The 23,664-nt window shown below is 48.3% G+C and overlaps 1 protein-coding gene and 1 long non-coding RNA gene across 4 annotated transcripts in view; one reads left to right on the top strand and one right to left on the bottom strand.

Annotated features, from left to right (window-relative positions):
* pbx1b (pre-B-cell leukemia homeobox 1b) overlaps positions 1 to 23,664 on the bottom strand; it is a 52,056-nt gene that overhangs the window by 24,539 nt on the left and 3,853 nt on the right. The gene's annotated exons all lie outside the window — the stretch shown is intronic.
* Positions 13,803 to 16,515, top strand: LOC114801743 (uncharacterized). Its single transcript, XR_003751616.1, has 3 exons — positions 13,803 to 13,932; positions 14,005 to 14,077; positions 15,580 to 16,515. It is a non-coding gene; the product is annotated as an uncharacterized LOC114801743 (long non-coding RNA).

Below are 23,664 nucleotides of genomic sequence, written 5' to 3'. Positions count from 1 at the left end.
GGATGATGAAACATTGCCGTACCGCCCAACAACAACAGCCCAAAAAGTCTAACTTTAGAGCATCTGTCTGCCTCTATCTCCAAGGGTCCCCTTCACACTCGCGTGGAGACGCTGGCTGGATTATACAACTACCCTGACCTAGATGCTGCACACCTCCAGAGAATCCACCGAGATCCCACCTTCCCTCCACCGAAGCTTGTCTGCCTCATCACGGGGAGCTGCGGCACCCCAATTTAAAACGAGGTTCGCTGCCGGGCCGGTAATTCGTTCATTTGTTTGAAAATGAAGTTGTTTGCCTTACGAACAACGCGTAACCAGGACAACTGTCAAAGGCCACGTCGCCAATGCACCGCAGCGCGCCGAAAGCGGCCTGCCGCAAGCGAAACCTGCCGCGGGTGAGCCTCTGATCCAACCGCTCCGAGCGCGCCGGTCGCCTCAATAATCACATGCTAATGCTCACGGCTGCCTGCATTTATCTCTGAATGCGCCGAGCGCTGTTGATTGCCGGGGAGCAATTTTCCGAAAGCGGCCGAGAGACAGAGACAGAGAGACAGAGAGAGAGAGAGAGAGGAAGCCGATGAAAGATCTTCTTTAAGGGTCCGGAAAAGTACAGGCAATTTGTAGCCAAGATGACAATTTTGCCTTTCCCTCTGAAAAGAGCGCTTTATAATTGTGCCGCGACAGAGCCGTCACAGGCGGCGGAGAAGAGGGTGCGTTTTCCCCTCCCACAATGCTCAGCACTGCAGAGTGCGCTGAACAGAAAGGGCATCCACTGACATTACGTTTCTGCAGCTCTTTGGAAAAGGCCTGCGACTGGAGGCCCTGTTGGTTATTTCGGAATTTGGAATAACCCCGGTTAAAGCGGCTCCGTCTTTCCTTATTTAACCCGATCAATCATCCGGCACGTACGCTTCCTAAACTCGTCCGGCAGAAAAACAGACCCCTTACTGATGATAATAAATTATTAAGCAATATCTCATGCTGACAGCGGCAACGGCGCCGTACCCTTAATGTTTCATTAATTCCCGCCGCATCTCCGCACCTAATAAGCGGCCCGGCCGAAAAATGAGCCCCCCCCCCTGCACGCTACAGCGAGGGGGGGGGTCAGCTGCTTTTAATTTGTCGCATCATCCCCACGTTGCCTGGGAAGGCAGATGTAGAAATTGATCGCTCTTTCCGGGGACGGGGAGGAGGGGAGCTGGCTGCTAAAAATAAAGCTGCAGAGTAGCGTGTGTGTGTGTGTGTGTGTGTGTGTGTGTACCTTGGAAAAGGGTACGTGTGTACCTTGTGTGTGCCTGTGTGAGTGTGCAGAAAAAGAATGAGAGTGTGTGTGTGTGTGTGTGTGTGTGTGTGCCAGACAGAGCCGGCTGCTGTTCTATCTGGCTGTTTGATAAAGCCGGTAACAGGCCTTTATCGGGGAGCGGCGAGGGGTGGGGGGGGGTGGATATGCCGCTGCCAGATTAGGGCCCACACTCTGCCAAGGTTATAAACAGCCTGTTATCTGCCCCCCAAACAGAGTAATCCGCTCTCTATCAGCGCCCAAACATATGGGCCACACAGCGCACAGATAGCCTCTGATGGACACCTCGCTTCAGTGCCGCCGAGTGCCGGCACAACACCTCCCCGCCTCCTCCAAACAAGGGAGAAGAAGGGAGGGTAAAAAAAAAAAAAAAATCTAGCTTCCCCCGCCCCCCACATGTATACGTGTGTGTGTGAAGAGAGGAGGGACGACCACAGAGGTCCAGGCCAGGAGAATACCTGCCGGCGTGCCGCTCCTTTCTTTCCTCGCGCTTTCATTCGCCTGTTTTTGTGGGATGCAAATCTGAATCGGCTCTCTTCTCCTTTGTTTGTCTGTTGTGCTCGGTTGTGTATGCAGATTAAATGAATGCACAGCCCTGCCACCGCGCCTAAAGTGAATTAAACGAAGAGAGAGAGCGGGAGGGGGAGAGAGAGAGAGAGAGAGAGAGGGAGGGAGGGAGGACTGTCAACGGCGGGAGAGAAGATGCAGCTGCCAGATGCGCTCGCGTCTCGTATGCGCCGAGCTGCGATCCGACGACGTGCGCGGCCCTGCTAATCAATAACAACCACCAAACATCCAGACTCGGCGCTGGCGCGGTAAACAAAAACAGGCACAAAAACAATTCCCCGATTCCGAGCGGGGACCGGCGTGTCACCGAGCGCAGTCTGCCACAAATACACCTCAACGTACACATGAATGGCACAGGCCTCAGAACCGAGAGCTTCAGCCATTTCGCGGGAGCACATGACGCCGCCGACAGACTGAGCCGCATCAATATTTTGTGACTAAAATAATAAAAAAAGAAAAGGCGGCGAACGCCTTTCATCCCCGCCGCCTCACAACCGCCGGTGTTTGTTTATCTCTGCAGGGGAACATGGGAGTTTTGACTTTCGAAATCCTTGATCGGAGATGCCTTTGACCGCGTGGGAGGTGACCGCAGCTCTCCTGCGCTAGATTCATGGGCCGCCGAAGACTCCGGACTTCAATAGTATCCTGTAAAAAATAGCGTCTGGCCAAGATTAATGGCACGGAAGGGACAAAAACACACTCTGCTGAACCTGAGGACGACCGAGTAGAGGTGAGGACCAGTCACAACGTGAGGAGCTGCCTCTGAAGTGCAGGATACAAATCTAAAGTAACACAGTATAGAGGAATACTGACTTTCCTCTCCAATGCACCCTTAAAAATGAGTATACAATACTTATCACGACAGGCAACCATTTACCGGAGTACGACACAATTGGTTTATTGTCAACTACCGAAATCGCGACCATTCTGTGCCAGGACCAGGTTGCATAAACTGTGATAAATTATTACAAATAACGCTTTGCAGTATGTCGATAACACAAGGTATCCCAAGGACAGTGCAAACTACTATTGTGATTATGCAATTTAGCTGTTATAATTTAAGTAGGTGAGGTTTCCACATTGAAATAGTACAATTGATGGACCAGCTGTTAGTGTTGCTAAGCAACATCATTTAGGCAGCAGCTTGTCATGTCACATTACAATAACGAACTATGTAATAAGGCGGAATGATATTTAAGCGGATGTTGTCCTAGTCCTTGGATTGCTCCGATCCAATCAGAATGCCTTGCCGGGAGTGAGAGTGGCGTGATATGATATATTCATGGTATTCAAATCGTATGACTGTATAGATACGGCCGATAAAACGTAGCACTGAGTCATGAATAAAAGATCAATTTCTTATCCAGCAGTTTGTTCGCAGCACGCTGGCCAGAGCTGTGGCTGTAGCAGCCGCACGATGCTAACAATACACATAAGAAGAGCGGCGGAAGTTAATGAACGTTCCTCGGACCACCCCTCTCCCCCGTGCCGCCCCCTGGTCCGTCTCCTTATATAACCAGCAGGGCCGCTCGCGCTGTCAGCCCAGCTGTGATCTGGATGTCTCTGCCTTCATAAAAGATTCAGGCCTTATTGACTTCCTGGCTTCGCCGTCCCTGCAGAGGCTGCCTGCTCGGCTGCTTTTAAATTCCGCTCTCGTGGCTGGAGATGTGCGCGTGCAACATCTCACACACACACACACACACACCTACTGAGCAACACACCACCAGCTTAACAAGGAGCGAGGAGCAGGGACAGGAGAGGTGGGAGGGAATAAAAGGAAGAATGGGTACGATTGGGAGCTTCTCCCTTACCACCAGCACCATCGTCACCTTCAGAAAGATAAAAAAAAATGCTCATAATGGAAAAAAAACACAAAAACAGTGTGTGTTACTAACAGAAACTAACTGGTAGTAGTAAAATGAACACTGAGGAACCATAGCATTCCCATTCAGCAGTTATTTTGGAAAAGCACTACTGCCAACAATCTTCACACCACAGCCTTGGAGGCCTAAATGTTTGTTGGCCTTCTTTGACTAAATTTACACAAAAATGAAAATAAAGTACATTTGTATATTTATGCCAAATTTATTTAGTATAATTTATGCACATGTGTAAATCACAAGACATTGTTTGCCGTATGATGTAAAGTGTCCTTTAAATAGGGCACGGATCCTGATGTATTTCATGACATCTGAAGTGATGCAAAACACATCTACGAGTTCTCAACAGCTCGACAAAAATAGCTAATAAATTCTGTATTTTATATACTTGCTCGAGATTTGAAAATCTTGTTCAATAAAGTTTAAAATGTCACTAAGGACTCGTAACGCAGACACCACGTAACACAGTGTCCCCTTTCCACTTACCCAATAAAGTTTTATATCTCTGGATCATCTATAAAAAAGCCTCCAAAACAGTCAACCAGAGGATAATTGAGCAGCTTTATGGCTATAATTATAAGTCCCAAAAGGCCACTCCGAAAACAGCAGTCTGGCTGGAGCCTGTCACCCCTGCATCACTGACAGAATCCATGCACGTGGTGCGCGGTGCTGATGAAAAATCATCTGCTGCGTTCCCAAAATAATGAGCAGTAATGTCTCGCTGCATGAATACGGCCGTAAGGCCTGCGCTCAAACCAAGCCTTAATTGCTTAATAAAAAAGCAATTATTCCTTTAACACACACTGGCCTGTACGCATCAGAAAGCCTGTGGTCTGCAAATAAGAGGTGGAGCTAAGATGCAATTTGCAGTTTTAAAATATTCATTTATGATCATGAATTTATTCCATTTAATAGACGTGCTCCATCAGGATCATTTCCAGGATTTGAGAGTGTTGCAGGGAGCCAGTCCTACGACACAAGCAGACCAGCATTTCCACAGCGCTGCATTTCACACTCGGGCGGAGGCAGAGGACAGGCCTTTAATGACACACAGTCCCCCAGTCACCTAGCATGAGCACCGCGCTGGAAATAGACCGGAAACTCAGACTGCACACACAGCCCAGGAACCCTGCACCGCCCGCCAGCTCTTGGAATAGCAACACACACACACACACACACACACACACACAGCCATGCAGCTCTGGATTTGTCCAAGTAGAATTCCTGGTTTTTTTTATTGGATGTGCTTCAACATGGAGGTCCCGTTTTAGTAAAACCGAGGTCCTTCTCTGATCGGCAGTGAACCATGAAGCAGATTTGGCTCATGAGTGTTTGTGTACTGGACTGCAGTGATGCCTGCATAATTCATACATGACCTTCACTCATATAGCCACCAAAGGCACTGAACGATATTCAGGGGCAGCCATCAAGAAATTCCTATCCATAAACCTCAGAGTGCAGAACCCTCAAAGGCGTGCACGCACACACACACACACACACACACACACACACACACATCCGAAGCCTGAAGACCCAAATTCTTGGCGATGCATACAGTATGTTAATTAGACACACTGGCACGTGTGGTGACCTTTCCTCTGGCTAAGCAAATCAAAAGAGCTTTTAAAAGACACAATACCCCACAATGCCTGGCATTGTATTAGGAAAGTATTTGCATTATGAATTCAGTGTAGACTGCAATATCCTCGAACACCGTTCCACAGCGGCCCTTTATATCCAGTAAGCATGAGAGTATTGATGGGCTCTGTGCCCGTGGTCCCAAATCAGTGCGCTCTTTTGGTGTTTGGCTTCGGCTCCCGAGCCACAAGCAGCTGAGAATCCCGGTCCCTGGTGCCCAGTCCCCTCCCACCAGACATCACACATGACAAAGGAAGTGGCGGCTACAGAGAGGGTCTCAGTCTCCGGCTGTCTTAATGAGCTTCCCTGTTCCAGCGCATTGCATAAACCCATTACCTCCCAGCGCATTACCCCGTTCATTTCTTACGCGTGGAGCTCACCTCTCCCGCAGGAGCACCCACACACACACACACACACATCACATTTTACCCTCTGCCACAAATACAGGAAATATTTCACAAAGCCGGTGCCTTGACCCAGAGACAGCAAAAAAAAAAAGGCATAATGCCCACAAACCATTAAAACTATACCTGCATGAATTTATGTATTTATGTCTGCTATACGGCTGTCTAAAGCGTTCGCGTAAACTGATGATGCTTTTAAAGGAAAACCTTTTCTTGGTGGCATTAATATTCAAGGGTGAATGTTTCTCTGCCGTCATTATTTTACAGGCAACTCTCAAACCTTCATTATGTTAACATAACAGCTCATATTCTGCAGAATTTTTCAAAACAATTCCGTTCTAGCTTCCACGCACATGAAACGAGACTTCTGGGAGGCACTCAATCAAAGGCAAAAGGCAACAAAACCATCAAAACAATTACGAAGTTCTGAAGACGGCACGCAGAAAGAGCGCAAATCAAAGACGAACCCTCCCCAAATTCCCTCAGACGAGAAGCCCTTCTCTGGAAGCGGGCCTGCGCTGAATTACCGCAGCCAAGTGAAGGCTGATGTCTTTCAGGCAGTTCACCACGCCGATCGCATCTCCTGTCAGACACGCCAAGGTCTCGCATGGGAATAACTCTATTTCGGCGCGGTAAACAAGTGTCCCGTGCGTTCCGCTACAGCAAAAATAAGCTTTTTTTTTTACATCCAGGAGCCTTCTGCAATCGACAGCGGCGAGAGAGGGAACATTCGTATTAATCCGACATTTAAACACTTAGGTGTGTCACGGTAAATCAGAACCGCCGCGACCACAAGTCAGTGGCAGAGCGACCGGATTTTTCAACCGTTCAGGCAGCAGCGTGAATCCCAGGAGCGAATCGGACCCGTGTTCGTACCGCATGCCACCACGTTCACCATTTACTGTGCAATCGGCGCCACCACGCAGGGTCGAGTCGCCTCGGCAATGCACCGCTTGCGATTCCGGCTGCTCGCGAAAGCGGAGTCAATAAGCGGCGCCGCGATCGGCACCATTCGTTTCTGATTAGGACGCAGGCCAGGGAGCGCACGCATCAATCAAACACTACATCATGCAAAAATGCCCCGAGTCTAATTGTTTGCATACAAGCTCACCGCCGATGCACTGCGCCGAAACTTGCAGTGCTGGAAGATTGGAACGAGCCCACAGAGCAGCCCCCGGTGGGGGGGAGAGAGAACGGCGGAAGACTGATGCGGTCGTCGGCCCTCGTTGGTGAGCGGAGAAAGGGTAGAAGTGAATGTCGGAGCGGCGCGTTTAATAATTGAGCGAGGGGCTGCGGGGTTTGTGCGGGGGACCTGCCTGAAGAGCAGGGCCTTTAAAAGATGCATGGACAACGGCTCTCCAGAGGCGAGGATGCACCGTCTGAAATAAAATGACCTGGAGGACACAAACCAAAAAACCGAATAGTAAAAGCTGAGCCCGTACAGGGACAGCGGCAGCAGACAACAGACCCGGGCTGGACTGGGGTCATCTTCCCCGGGAACCCGCAGCCTATTGGATCTGCTGCTGCCGTCGTCGTCTTTTAGGCGTCATTTCGGCCTCCGACGTATCGCCGCGGCCGGGGTTTAAATTATTGATCCACCGCCTTCATCAGCACGGCAGTCACGTCCCCGAGCCAGAATCCAGCCCAGCTCTGTCCCCACACTCCAGCCACTGAAATAATTAGGAGGAATTCTCATTAAGGGGGAATAAAAAGGTTCAGAGAGATGGAGAGAGAGAGCGATGGAGGGATAGAAAGGAGAGAGGGGGAGGGGTGCAGTCTGATGGGGCATTCTGGGTGTTTAATGTCTCCCCCTGGGACCTGAGGCAGAGCTGATCTTATCCATACGCTGAATCTGAAAAGGACAGGACTCCGCTGAGAAGACACACACACACAAATATGCAAACAAACACGAATAATTCATCAAGTCTGCGAGGGCTGGAAGGAAGAGAAAGCGATAGAGGCTTGATAGAGGTAGAAGCAAGAGAGAGAGAGAACGAGGAAGAGAAGCAAGCAAGCGAGAGAGAGAGAGAGACAGGGGATGCATAAATAAAGCCGGCGCACGGCTCCGCCAAATGAATAATGAATCGTGTCATATCGTCACACGGCCTTGGCCTGTAAGCACAATGAAACATGGAGGCTTGGGGTCAGCTTCACCCGGCCTCCGGGTCCACCTGCGTCCCCGCGAGAAGCCCCACCATTCGGCCAGACCCGGGTGTTTACTCCGCTCGGGCTCTGTTTGATCCCTTTTGCGCGCCACTATGCTAGGCGGGCGCTGTGGCCACACCCCTCGTTAGCAGGGAGGCTTCATTATGCAAATGATGCTGCTGGAGCCGTATCAACGAGGCGCACGCTCCGTTATCGTTCTCCGCCGCCGGGGCTCTTCCTCTCCCCGATCGCTCATACAGAATCATGGCCTAATAGCATCCCATTAACATAATTGCCAGCACAACTAGTGTTCCGTGTCTCAGAGCCACTCCACTGCCTCGCCGGGCGAGCGAGGGGGAGAGCCATGCAAAGGGAGGGAGCGGAAAGAGGAGAAGAAGAATTTAATTACGCCGCGCCAGCCCACACCGCCTTCCCCCAACTACGAGCGGCGTTTTTTGGCCCTCCTACTGGGCGGGGGGAGATGGGGGCCCTTTGTTTTTTTTTGGGGTGGGGGGGGGACCTTGAGGAAGCGCCTAGCTCCGCTGTGCGGAGAACGTCATGCTCAATATTCCACTGATGAGCGCGCAGCAGACGCCAGCCTCCGAAGCCGCACCCGGTCTGCCAGGCGAAATGAAATCCCCATTATTTTTCAATTAATCCTTAATTAAAATATATTATGGTGCCAATTCTGCAAATCTCACTTAATATGCAAATGCGGCCCATTCAAGGATATTTACATATCGTTAATTAAGGTAGCGCATTCTTTTAGACTAACAAGCCGTGGGCAGAAAATGTCAAGGTGATTCACGGCAGGGCCGGTCCCCGGGCGCCCGGAAACCGGCTGGCCGCCGTCGCCCATGCCAGCTGGGTGCCGGAGAGGATCCCGGGAACCGGAGGAGCTTTCGGCAGAACGCCGCTCCGGCTGCCGGGGGGGGTCACGGAGCTAGACGCTCATCCATCACCAGGAAGTGGTGGACGGATAACAAGGTGGTCCAGCTCCTCATCTCCGGACCTACGCCTCCCTTATCAGCGCCAAACCCCGCCGACCAATCGGCTCCCTCAGGAGCGCGGCCGCGGTGATGAATTGATTGACACCATTTCCCATCTGCGAAAACTGTTGCAGGGAGGAGAAAGACACACGGCGGCCATTTCTGAAATCCGAGCGTGACCACCATCGGCCTTCAGGGATCAGCGCAAGCAGCGCAGCGCAGCGCTGAGCTCGTTTATAATGAGTGCTGGCCGAGCTTATAACAATATCTACCCGCACGGCCGCTGGAAACGAGTCGGCCTCGCTCAAAGCTACCCATAATTCCCCACTCCCCCACACGCCGCGAGCCCCAATAAAGGCTTCACTCTCTCAAAGATAACAAGCGTTAGCCTGATAGCAGAAGTGCTAGCAGAAGTGCTAGCATCACGCGGAGCCGACGGCGCCTGCAATACCCCCCCAAACCCCCCCCCCCCCCGACTATCGCAGCGATGACACCAGGACGTCACAACTCAATAACGCGTCCACCCTCGTTACACTCCTCTTCCTGACGACTAAATCACCTCAAAACCGCAATTAGCGCGGTGAAGGAGTCATCAAGAGAAGTCAGACGAACAATCCAACGTTGTGGAACCCCATTTCATTACCAAGGCAAAAATTCACCGATCTAGAACCGGTTCTGGGGGAATGACGTTGGCACTTCCGGGATCCCGGGGCAGGATTACATTAATTTACAACTGAACTATGACCCCTGATGTACCTGAGGGACCCAGCAAATGAGATCTGCTCATCCTTCTCTTTCACTACACTTCTTAAACTTAAAATATTTTTTATGTCACTGGAGGTGTGAACACTAGAGGCGCCACACACACTCGCCTATGAACCAGAAGACCCAGGTTCAAATCCCACTTACTGCCATCGTGTCCCTTAGCAAGACACTTAGCCCTAAGTTGCTCCAGGGGGGGACTGTCCCTGTAACTACTGATTGTAAGTCGCTCTGGATAAATGCTGTAAATGTAAACTCGCATGTTCAAGTAAAGCTGAATGCATCAATTTCTGCCAAAATCCGGGAGAACGTGGAACGGCAAATCGAACGCTGCTACAAAGCACAGCTACAAAACGCAGCAAAAACGCGGCTGGCCTTTATTTCGTACATCCGTGTGTGCTCAGGGACAAGAGGTACTCAGATCTGGCAGTAACGGTTATTGATTATGTTCTGCGCTGCATTCATGCGGAATCCTCCACATCTGCATCGCGATGCATCCATTATGAGAATGATTTCACCCCCAAAATAAATGAATTTCTTCAATGTTAAGTAAGAACTATAATATCAGTGTATTAAACACAGGGACAATAGAAAATTGGGCTGAAAGACGTGTCAGATGGGAGACATTTTGGACTCGTGCCGGCTCCAGCGTGGATGCTCCTGTTCACACTGCGGACCATGAAATGCGCACAAACACAGACCCCGGCGAACCCTCGGCCAGCTTCCGGGGGGGAGCAGACCGCAGCCCCTTCGCCGTCTCTCCCGAGCCGTTTTAATTTGACACCTTGAGCTGGGGTAACGAGGTGGGGAGTGCGGCGCCGCAGTGGAATTCATTAGCGGCGCCACTGCAGGGTCCTGGCTCTGCGCGTTAATGACATGGGAGGGTGGGGAAAGCAGACAGCTCAGACGCGGGATGAAATAAACATGAGGACTGTCAGCGCTGACAGCGCCGGCAAAAAGGGACCGAGCCGTCCCGGCCCGAGACCTCCAACCCTGTCTATACCCCTAAAGAGCAGCCGCCGCCGCCTCACACACACACACACACACACACACACACACTACAAGCCGAGTGGCGTGCACTCCGGCACGATTCGGACGCTGGGATCCACGATTAAATTATTAATGCCGCAGCCTCCTCCGCTGGAAAGCGGCTATTAATGTGGTGGGTGAAAGACATTAAATATACAGCAATCTGTGTCTGACTTCGCCGCCGATCAATTCCCGCGCCCGCAAGAATAACACGGCGGGCGCGGAATGGAAATGGCCGGGAGACGTGGGCGCGTGACAGGGGTCTGCATTAGTCATTTGGCTCCTGCTATTTCATGTCACCTCTCGGTAAAAAGGTGTCACGGGGTTGGCAGGTAAAATGGCGTGAAAGTGAAAACCCAAAACTGCGGGTTTTTTTTTTCTTGTTTTGCATGCGACTGGTTGCGATTGCTGATTTAAATCAATTTTACACGAACCTCCAACACCAAAACTCTTCTTTTTGTATCTCACGGCTCCTGGGGCCCTGACGTGGTGGGGACGCGGAAAGCCGGAGAAAACGAGAAGCGAGGCAGGAGGAGGAACCTTCCACCCCACAATGATGCGGTGGCAGCGCGTCATCCTGACAAGCGGGCCGCAGATTGACGGCGGCGGTGACCTCTCTTTTCCAAAAACGTAAACCTCAAAACGGCGCGGAGACGTCGCGGCAGGCATCTGCCGGACGGCGAGGGGAGGGCGGGGGTGCGGCACCTGTCTCTCCCAGGACGTGGCCCTCGCGGTGACGTGGGAAGCCTCCCTCCGTTGTCTGTCGGGGGCAGGCCAATGACAGATGTGACAGGGACGGTGACGAGGCCCAGGGAGCGTGTTCCGAGCGCCGCGGCGCTCTGCCGGTACTACAGTAGCTGTCTTCTTCGCCGACGTCTCACTCGCGGTCGTGCACGTTTTCGTTTCACGCAGCCTCTCCCTCCGAAACCATCCGACAGATTCGGAATTATCGTTAACCGGGATTCAATTAGCCGTACAAGCTTCAGTCGAGCATTTCCCTTTTGTTTTGTCTGCGTCCTTATGTTCCCCTCTGCACGTTGCCGAGTGGCGGCCTGCGCCCAGCCGGGCTCCTCCACCGCGGTAAAAGCAGCAACCGTCCGCCCAACTTGCTCCTGGAACCTCCACACCTCATCAAATCAGGGCTGCGTCTGTGCAGAGGTCCCGGGCCCGGCACCAGATAACCACACACCACAGGCCCGGCACCAGATAACCACACACCACAGCTTTCAAATTCTGAGTCAGAGGAAGGGCGTGAATGGCGTGAGTGATGAGTGAATTGATTGTCACATGTGATACACAGCAGCACAGCACACGGTGTACACAGTGAAATTTGTCCTCTGCATTTAACCATCACCCTAGGTGAGCAGTGGGCGGCCATGACAGGTGCCCGGGGAGCAGTGTGTGGGGACGGTGCTTTGCTCAGTGGCACCTTGGCGGATCGGGATTCGAACCGGCAACCTTCTGATTACGGGGCCGCTTCCTGAACCGCTAGGCCACCACTGCCACCAGTTTGCGTGTTGTTGTAAATGGTCGATTGCGTTGACCGGGAATCGAACCCGGGTGAACTGCTTGGGAAGCAGCTATGCTCACCACTATACCACCAATGGCGGCAGTGCGAGAGGCACAGCTCCTCCGACCAGACTTTCTAATTCATCACAGTGTGTTGACAGCTACCTGTGCCGCACATCATCATTAGCAGGAGAGGCAGGCCTGTCCATGGACGGCCAAACAGAGGAGGATGCACCTCATTAACTCATCTCCGCCAATTTACTCGTCCTACACCAAAACGCAGGCTCCCCAACCCGATCCCGATCCAAACTCCGAGGTAGAATTAGTTCTCCTCCCAGCACCTTCACAAAAAGGAAAAACAGGGAAACAACAAAAAGCTGTGAAACCTTCTCTGAACACGGAGCTCGTTCGAGCTCGTTCGTCGCTCTAATTAACACGTCTCGGCCTGTTTTCCTCCTGCAGAAATTAATTCGCAGCCACTCGAGGGGCTGCATTTATTATTTAGCACGTGAGCATCAAATGGACGGGCCACTCAAACAGTGACCCACGCGGAGGACGACTGGCAGCTCCTTCTTTAACGGCAGTCACCCAACAAAAGGCTTACGGACGCGGTTCATCCACGCCCACTCGGCTGGACACGTTCGCAAAATGAGTCGTGAAGCAGGGAGATAAAGCGTAATAAAATCAATCATGCCTGCATGGACAGATAAATCTGGGCCGGGCCGACACCAGGCCATAGAGGACGCCCCCCTGTTTGTACTGGGAGGAACGTGCTATCGTACATGCTCATCTTTTAATTGGCTGCTGTATTTGTCTGTCATGGCCATTAAGGTTATGACCATAATAATGCGTCAAAAGCCCAGCTGTTGCGATGGAGACATTTTAACAGCCACAAGCAAAGTCTTTAAGTGTACGTCTATCTGAAATAGGCTGGTCCACACCTCCTCATAAAAAAGGTAAATAGCAGAGTCATTTAATATAAACGGCCAATAAAAAATACCCTATTTAAAATGGAGCCCTGCGCTGAAGGATTTGGGTTTGTATCTATGAAATGGTGCCGGGCGTATTACCGTAATGGTGAAATATGGAGGACGGAAAGAATAGGGGCGTTTTTATGGTCCCTTTTCTCCCGAGCTAAAGATGACACCTTCCGATATTAAACAAATTCGCCAGCGAAGAGGGAAAAACCAAGAGTGGCCCATACATTTGCAGCTCGGTTGGCAGCCTGTATATATATATATAAAAAATTTAAAAAAAGAAGCTGGTGAGAGACCAGAGCTCTGCAACACTCTCCCGGGGTTCATCCTGTCATGCGCCCCGGCACTGATCACCCAGACGGGATAAAGGGACGGGGAAGGAAATTGCCCCAGAGGACTGGTATTAAAACAGATGAATGTACACAAATAACCAGGCCATGTCTTGTGCTGACATGGTTAAAAATGAAGAGGAATACGGCGGTTCTCTACATGCTGTTAATATTTTATGAGCAGCCATTCTGACAGTGTGCTGTATATCTCTAATTTGTGTGCCGAGCGCGGGGAGAGGAGGAACAGGGATAAGGGGGAGGGAGGGGGAGAGAGAGAGAGAGAGAGAGAGAGAGAGAAAAGAGCAGAGATGGAATACTGTTGGGATCACGGACAAAATAAAAAAGGGAATGATGACGCAAGAAAGGAAGAATGAAAGAAAGAGTTGGAACGCTGGGAAACTGGGTAAGTCAGCGTGCTCTCCGCCACATCTGAAATGGCCCATTTAACCGCGCTGTATTTTACTCCCATTTGAAGGCATTTGCATACTTCATGACGGCCCAAGATGGATGGAGAAAATCAGAGTCATCGAGACGAGCATTTTATCAAGGTTACGCTCTCCTCCAAACTCTTAACCCCTCTTCATCACCACTCTGTTGTCGGAATATTAAGCTATCGAGTTATCTGCCCAAAGCAGGGGGGGGCGGCAAAACACAGCAGCAGCTTGATAAATTCGCGCGTGGCGACTGATGACAACGTCCTCAACTGACGCTTTCATTAAGAATGCCGTGTGGGCTCCTGGACAAATGAAGTGGCACTGTTTGAGACGGCAGAGATTCGACCACATACGTCCCCAGTGGGAACGGCCGCGGTTACAAACCTCCACGAAAAAGCCCACATTTCAATATATGTTGAGCTGTTCTTTTTTTTTTTTCACTCCCCGGGTTAGGCTATTTGCGATGAACAAGCCTCTCTCCCCTCCCCTCTCTAAAGAGCATGTGCCATTTATACTCTGTACATCCGACTCATTCCCCATGAGTCCTGGCTTTATTTCAGGACACCAGTTGTTAAAATACCATGCCAGTTTCAGCAGCCTGAGGACGCGGTGCTAGACTGATGGAGGGCGTGCTCGATTCGATTCAGACGCGCGAAGCCTCTCGAAGAACAGGGCCAAGATGACCAATATTATGCCCAACACATACTGGCCGAAAAAGAAAGAACCTTAAATAATTGCGCAGAGTCTGGTGAGTTTAATAATAATAATTCTTTGCGAGCCACACAAAGGCCAAAGATGGTTAAATTCTCATTTAACCAATGAGAAGCTCTGAATGTTGCAGACACACGTGTTTATCATGAAGACCACCTTAATCACTCCGTAAAAAAAAAAAAAAAAAAAGAACTTGCATATGATAGAATAATAGAAGGGAAAAAATTCACGACACATGTACGCACAGGGCTCGGAAAAGGAAGGAAGGAAACTGTTGGATGTTTTTCCCTCATTAGGCCGAGGTCGGCGTTGCCATGAGCCTAGAAAAACGCACAAGACGTGCCAGGCATCCACATGGCCCATCAAACCGCGGAAGTCTAGGTGTCGCTGCGGCCTTCTGCTAAACCCTTTATCCTCGCATGGGAAAAGGTAAGCAGCGGCCCCATTAGCGCGGCATCGCTGACGGTGCACTGCCAAAACGAAATGATGACCCCGGTTATAGAACAACGGCAGGAGTTAACTGAGCAGAACTACTGCTGTCCAAGCCGGTTTCAAGACTGGGACCGGGACGGGGGATACAGCTGCCACTGCATATGTAAGGTTAAAACCCGGGTGGCGTGTTCCGCGATAACGACGTTTGCCTATGTAAAGACGATGGCTGCGTTGGTGACGGTTTTGCGGCTTTTTTTTTTTTTTTTGCTCCCAGCGTAGTCCCGGCTTCTGCTGCTTTTTAAGAAAATTGACAGAAACAGCACTGAAAGCAATTTTTTCTTTCACTGCCTGCCATATATGCTGTCACGGTGGAGTAGTAAGATGAATAATGTTATAAACCTCGGCAGCACCGGGGTCTTAAGGTCCCCACAAGCTCCGGCTAGCTTTTTCATTTTCATTTTTTTCCTTCGCAGGGCCTTCTATTGCCAAAACTGTCCGTGACCCCCCGCTGCTGCCGCAACTCTTCCCCCTCCTGCGCTAAAAGCTACCCGGCCACGGCCCTCCATGTGCCCGCGCCGGGAAAACGGCCAAGAGCCCGGCGCACTTCTGCTCCCGAACATTTGTTTCCTTTCGGGGGGCACGAGGCTGAATCGCTCCCCCACCCAGGCCGGGAGAAGACCGGAGGGCTCTATTTTAAGCTCGAAAGACGGACACCTGAGACAGCGCTCTCTCACCGCGCCACCGCCATTAAGCTGTGACGTCGGCGGGCTGGCTTGCAGGGAGGATTACTCATGGGCAGAATTGTAATGAGGGCCGCTGTGTCTTGGTGAAGTAATGAAGGCCACAACTGTCTAATTTGTGCGTCTTTGCCTGCAAGTACAAAATATCTTGGTGAAACATTTGCGGTCCCCTATTAAAGGTCCCCTATTAAGAAATATTTTTTGCTTTTTTTAATCTTAGTGGACAGATAGTCCTGTATCTGAAGTCTCTTTCCAAAATTCAGCCTTTGAGCCAGTCCAACGATGAGATTTCGCCAGGACGCAACGTTTCGCTGTCTGTAGCTTTAAATGCTAATGAGGAGGAGAGAGGCGGGACTAGGAGGAGAGCGGCCTATAGGGGCATTTGAGAAAATAACATCAACACCATTCACCAACCACAATGTTTGGCGCAGACAGGAAGTCATGTCTGCGTTTTTCCAGAAAAAATTTAAACAAAAAAAACATTGGTGCTATTTTATATTTTTTTATTTTTACATCCAATCACAGAGCAAATGCAATGCTTCGCATCTTCTGCAAGCCATAGTGGTCGATGGTGCGAAATTCTATGGGTATTCAAAGCATGAGAAAGGGGACGTAACCTCCAGGTAATTCCAGATCAGACCGTCTGAGCTGCTGCTCAAATGGTGGAGCAGAATGACCAAAGCATTTTTTACACCTATCACCATTTCTAGCCACTGCAGCACTATAGACAGGCTACGAGACCTCGTATTAATAGGGGTGTGTATTGGCAAAGACCGCATCGTGTTACGTATCGAATCCCGATATATTGTGATACAGTACATACGGCGATATTATACAGTTCACTGAAAATGTAAAAACAGACATTAAATACAAGACGATGTGATCGGTATGAGTATGTTTTGTTATTTCACCATGCCTGAAATGCCAATCAGCAATTCAAAGAACCCAGCTGTACAGCGCCATCTACAGGAGTGGAGGTTGTTGTTGCATGATGATTCTCATCTCTGCTGACCTCACTAAACAAAGTGCTCACCAGCATCACCCAGTGACTAAATTTATCAATGCAATTTATCGATCCCTGTATCAATACAATATCACCACATGAAATATCACAATAAATTGCTGAATAGATATTTTCAAACACCCCTCAGTAGCAGAAAGGAAATTAAAACAACCAATATTGACACATTTACAAGAAACCCTTATAGGACTGGAAAGTATAATACTTATACATTGTATAATGGTTAAATCAAATTTAAGATAAGACAGAGGACAGTCTTTTTGAATTCTGCTCTCAGAATTTTTTCCCTATGTGGACAGGACAGCAACACAGGCATGAAGGTGCTGCAATTCACAGTCGGGACGCAGATAAACACGAACGAGACAAGACAAGAGCCGCAGACATCAAAGACATCAGGGCGAATGCTGCACAGGCTTGATGGCATGTCCAGTGCAGTGCAGTATCTCAATAAGTAGCGGGCTGAGCAATGTGAAAGACTGCAGTGATGTTTATTGAGCTGTTGCCGGTTTTCATATCAGGCAAAGGCGAGATGATGCCATTACACATTAGGACTGGAGGCATTTACTCCGGCACAAAGGCGGCCGATTGACTGCACACTTTGTACTAGGGTCCAAAAAACAAAAGGAGTGGGATTGAAGAACGGTTTAATTCAGGACTCTCCTACATACATATACTTAATGTCTGCCAGCGAAACTTGTGAAACATGCCAAGTTGTAGTAGATGAACCATATTAAAATGCTATTTTCCCAGGACCATTTCTCTAACATCCAAGCTCATTTTTATTTCCACTCAATAGGGAGACGGACAGGCATAATGAGAAGCAGCATCTTACTACCGCCATATATTAGCATGTCTAATTATGAGCAATTTGCATAGGCAGTTCTGCACAGAGCAAGGAAAATTGGGATATTTTGCCTGTCAGAGAAGAAGGTTCAAATGATTTGCTGAGGCTGATTTGAGTTTAAACTATTGGCTTTTAACTGATCAATTGCACACATACAATATGGACAATTTATATCAACCTTGTACTGGATGCTATGAGCATTTCTCATGTAGATGCATTTTAAAGCTTGAAATTTTTTTGAAGTAAATACTGTCATCTGCAGAGCAAGTCTTTCTTTCATATATAACTCGGTGGCTGTGTATTTTATAAATAAGATTTCCCTATTGATAATGCACAATAATATATATGTTTTATATAAATTTTAAATTTGCAAAAAAGGAAAAAAGGGAGGCAATGTGTCCATGGTGCGAGGTGAGCATCACACCCAGGAGCACCAAAGCCTGTGCTGCTGTCATTACGCTCCGGCAGGCAGGTGCTCAGCTCCGCTGCCTTGTGCTTTTTTCCAGAGCCCTTCAGTTCCAGCCCTGTACCAGCACACAGGGCTTCACACATACTTCCAGATATAGCAGAAAACAAAGAAGAAGTGCCGCTAAGATGCAGAAACGGGCAACGCACACACACACACACCTCACTCTTTAAATGCGAATTAAAAACACGGGAGAGTCGGATTTTTGGATCTTCTTCTTCTTTCGCTGGCATTGGCCAGACCCTTTAAATGCCAAGGACACAAAATAACAGAACGCTGTCTCTGAGAGCACTGACAGCTGTTGCTAAAGGAGTAATGAAGCAATTAAGCAAGCTGACAAAAGGGAGAAGAGGCAAAGTAAAAAGTCAGAAATAGGATTGATAAGTGTTTTAAGCCTCAGTGCTGACTGTAACACCTCTACAAACAGTGTGACTGGCAGCTGGGGAGGTTTCTCATGAAACCACAGAACTACTCGCATATTTCAGTACAGTCACTCCACCAATTTAATTGGTATTCCAAAAAAAAAGTATTATTTGCATCTTTTAAACACATGCACAATAATACATCAGTTTTATATGTGAATGTACACACACGCGCGCACACACACAGAGTACAGTGTCACAGTGAGCACTTTAAAGCGTTAAATATCAGATTCAAATGAAAAGAGAAAATCTATCATGACTGTAATGTGGTGTGATGGGAGGGGGCGCCGCGCCACGTCGCGCTCGGCCAAGGGAGGAGGGTGATGTATGGGCGCGCTGGATGGGAGGCGAAAAGCGTGGCGAGACGGACAGGAAGGTGGAGGGGGGGGGCTGAGGATAGGTGTGTGGAGGGGTGGGGACTGGAAGGAAAAGGGTGGGTGGTTGATTGCAGGGGGTTCTATATGTAGTCCTGCCAGACTCCTGAAGGGCCCAGGGCGAAAGGGGAATAAATGTTGATTAGTGTTGATTTTGTCCAACCAGCTTTCGGCAACTGACAGTGGGACTAAGCTGCGGCGAAAGGGACCCATTAATCTTGGTCTGGTTTAAGTAGTGTATATTAATTTGTGTCATTTCCACTAGGCGGGGAGAGGCCTCGCTCGGTCCCGCTCTCTCGTGAAGGTGTCGGCAGCGCCGGCGTACAGTGTGCGCGCTCGGAGCCGGGAGGCGGGGCCTGCGCAGAGCAGCGGGGAGTGGAGAGGAAATGAGATTTGCAACTCCACATTAAGCCAAATGAATTCCTAAAGGGGTGGGTATGGCAACGGCGCTGCTGTTTGGTTACATTCACTGACGAGGCTCAGTCTGGAGCTGGATTCTGTAAAAAACAAAAAGGGATTTATAAAAAAAAAAAAAAAAAAAAAAAAAACCTGCCCTGTAGGAAGGAACAGCGCACATGCAAATTTGTGAAGCTGCTGACAAGCAGATGCAGGCACAGATAATAACACAGCGAGCAAATGACTGCACTAAAGTCATTCTCATCATGGCACACGGTGGGCCACTAAAACAGAGTAGTCTGAAAATGAACAGAGGTCATATTCATAATAAAAAGAAGAATAGAATTCTTATGTTTATCTTTTTTTTTTTTCATTAAGAAAAAAAAACTGCTCCAAACATTTTTACTGCAAACTACATTCAGGGAAATTAATTAAATTTATGTAAGCACCATGGTAGCCAATTTGAAAAAACTTAAACACTGGCTCAAGTTAAAAAAAAAAAAAAAAAAAAAAAGTTAACATTAAAAATTACAGGCACCAAACGTCCTGTTTCACACCCAGCATTTGTTTTGTTAAGTGTTAAAATGCCTTTGATATCTCAGCTGGTAGAACGGTCGCAGGTTCAGTTCCGGCTTGAAAGACTCTTTTGCAGTGGTGGCCTAGCGGGTAAGGAATCGGACCCGGAATCGGAAGGTTGCCACCATCCCCACACACTGCTCCCCGGGTGACTGTCATGTCTGACCACTCACTGCTCACCAAGGTGACTGGTTAGACGCAGACACATTGTGTGACCGTGAGCTGTGCTGCAGTGTATCACAATGACAATCATTTCACTTTCAAAAGGGTTCTGGATTAGGTTAAAGAACTGTTACTGAAATACTGAAAGAGATGGACTATTTTCGCAAGGCCCATGCACTTTTGGCACAAACCTTTTCTGAGCACAACGTATTCATAATTTCCTTGGGAACATGGAGCAAAGAGAAAAGTTCATGTAAATTAGACTTAAGACTTCTGAAATATCTATTCATGTCTATTCTCTTTATGTTGCGCAAAAGTATGATATGCTTAGTAATTAATGTTAATTAATTAAAGCATTAACCTTTTAATATCTTTTGGCTGAGTATAAATAATAATGTCTAAAGAAAGTTAACTATAATATATTAATAATATAACTAATACTATAAAAAGACAGTTATGAAGAAATGATATGAGTTATTTGCTTGTCTGTATTAATATAAATATAATGGAATACAATATTGCCTGAAGGTAGCTGGGTGTCTGTGTGCCACAAATAGCATGCATCTTCCGTTAGAGCAAAGTGGTTTTGTATACAACATCAAAAACAGTGATAGTATTAAAGTAGCCCAGAAATGACCACAATGTGATGCACACAAGGACGATCATTTACTATAAAACCTAAAAAGCACAACAGTGACAGAGGATGAGGCAGTGACAGAACATGGAAGAACATAGTTTATTTTTCTTTCCTTTGTCTATTTGCAGATAATCAGTCTTTCAGATTATAGACTGAATTATTATTATTCGCATTCCTGTCTGGGTTTCCTTCTTTTGTGCATGCATAGCACGAATACACCTAAAATGCACTAGCATTGTGCTTGCATTTGCGCAGCCAAAATAGGGCCCAATATCTTTTTGGTCACCGTGTCCTGAAATGAACTGAACTGAATTGAAATCACATCATGGCAAGCATTGATTTTGGACAACATCAAAAGGCTGTCTAAGAGAATCAATATAAGCCCATATTGTGATGGAACTTGTGATTTATACCTCTAGCAATCTGACACTTTTGAACCAGAATGAATACTTTTATTGACAGTAAGGAGCCTAAAGAATGAAGGAAGCCATTGTTGTCACATTCATACCAAACATATATGTTTTTAATCCACAGCTCTATCAATTCCACCATAAACTCGATGTCATTGTTAATTACAAAATAACACCACAGTTCAATTTCTGTAATTAAGCTCCTTAATATGATTAACATGTCTCAATTAGGCCACTGACAATTTGCATAATTTATAAGGTAACTTAATTGTGCTCTGGGTGTAAGCCAGCGATAACCAAAACACTAAATGCATTGTGTCAGTCACTGCATCCATCTCGTTGACAGCGCTTATGCGGCTTCCTAACTGCACCCAGTGTACACCGGGGGGGGGACCTGAAATAGCGAAAGCCTGATAAAGCTAAACCAAAATAGCACACAGTCCGCTTTTTTTTCCTGTTTTGTTCCTGCTGTTCTGTTATATACAGAATGTGACTTTAGTGTTTCCGCTCGGAGAATGATTAAGCGGCGAGATTTGGGGAAACAGCTGCACGGGCCGGCTTTTCGACAGTACACCTCCCATTCTGGCGTTCTCGCCCCCCCCCCCCTCTTTTTCCAAAAGGCTGCTGCATCAGCACAGAAGAGGGGTGAAGGGAAGACAAATGCTTAGCATATTAGTACCAGAGTTTATTAGTATCACCGCGAACACAGGTCTGTTGAGCCGCAAGGTCTTTGTTGTGAGGGCTCGTGCTCCACACTCCACAGAAGCCCTTAAAATAGCGACGTGGCTCAGCACATTCCCCCATGTTTCAATCCCATCTTTTTTTTCAAGCTGAAGCAGTAGGATGGTGGTTAGAAATGGTGGCGACTCTCGGCCGTGTAGCTACCGGCGTCCGCGGCAATAAACCAGACAGGTGTGGTGGCATCCCGGCGGACGGCCGCGGCGTCACAGTGAAAGGCCTTCTGTGTAATCAGATCTCTGGCTCATTTCACTCACGTCAAATATTACGCCGCTGCCCTCCTCTCACCCAATTTTCACCCTTCAAAAAACAACATTACATCACTCCTCCAGTCCCGTTTATAAATGGGCCGTCCCCCCCGGGCCCGAAACCTTACCCTGTTCAAACACACGCCGCTGGAAAACTACACGAGGGAGGGAATAATAATACAAACCGGCCAGTTGGGAAGATTTAGATTTATACGATTGCCAAGTGTTTACAGTGACCAAATCAACCCCGCTTCAACCTCGCCAGATATTTATTTACGAGACGGAGCTTGAAATGAGAGATGGGAAAAATGCTGACGAATTTCTATTTATGCTGTGTCGCTGAACGAAAATATATATATAAAAAAAAATTATAAAAATGTACACAATTGTACAAAAATCACATTGGCGGTTAATTACGAACACATTCGGCACTGGCCCCACGCTGAGGGAACCATTACAAATATTAGAAAAGCCTTTAATATGACAACTGCAAGTAAGCAAGCACCCGCTTTCTTCTTCCTCTGCTGTTCAGAGCAGGGGTTCAAGGTGGTGTCACAGAACAGGCGGTTACATTAGGCAATTGGGTGCCATGACACCATTCTTAAGTGCTCCGAGATCCAAGCGTTCCGGCTCCTTTGAGACTTGTACGCCCCAATTCTGTGACACAAGGAATCCAAAGACAGGAATCTGCTTCTTGCGTTTTCTCCTTTCATGTGTGTTGTGTCACTTTAGTGCTTTGCAATAAAAATAATAATCGCAGTTGGTGGCGTGGCGCAGTGCCTGTGTGACCCGACTGTACTGCATTGTTTGGAGTATTTTTGGAAAGTCACTCAGTGCCAGAACGTCGAACAACATGACTCGGGGTGGGCGTTCCAGGAACTGGAGAGGCACTGACAAGACACACTCATTGTTTTCCCAACCAACATGACCTTTCTTACGCCCTTTTGTCACACTCCTCATATAAAGCCACCGTGTCACCGTGCATTTAGCAGGAATGTTTCGAACAAGGCCATCGGAGGGTTGAAATATGGCTGCGACCTGTCTGGTGAATCCACAATCAAAAGCTAAGCACTTATGAGAATAATATTAGAATAAACTGACAGTCACCGATGGAAATATTCTTCAAATTATTCCTAGAAGCAAAATTCAATTGCAAAATGTGATTATCACCAACATTGCACTCTCTCTCACACACACACACACACACACACACACTGGAAAGACAAGGCAACATTCCTTTTGCCAGGATGAGAGGGAAAATATTTGAGGAATGAAGCAAAGAGTCAGAAAAACTGAGCCCACTGTGAACACATTTCCAACTTCTGCTTCTCTCCGAGTGGGAGACCAGCACAGCTTCTGCACAGTCACGTATAAATACACAGGGGGGGGGTCAGGGGTCAGAGGTCAACGGTCAAGTCTTGCCTAGTGCCCGTGCTCCATCCTGCATGTGCTGTCATCCACCCCAGAGACAGGCAGGGGGATTCTGAGACCCCATCCCCCTGACACACACACACATCGATGGCA

Source organism: Denticeps clupeoides, chromosome 13 (genome assembly GCF_900700375.1).
Source record: "Denticeps clupeoides chromosome 13, fDenClu1.1, whole genome shotgun sequence".
Lineage (NCBI taxonomy): Eukaryota > Metazoa > Chordata > Actinopteri > Clupeiformes > Denticipitidae > Denticeps > Denticeps clupeoides.
This window is presented reverse-complemented; position numbering and strand designations above follow the sequence as displayed.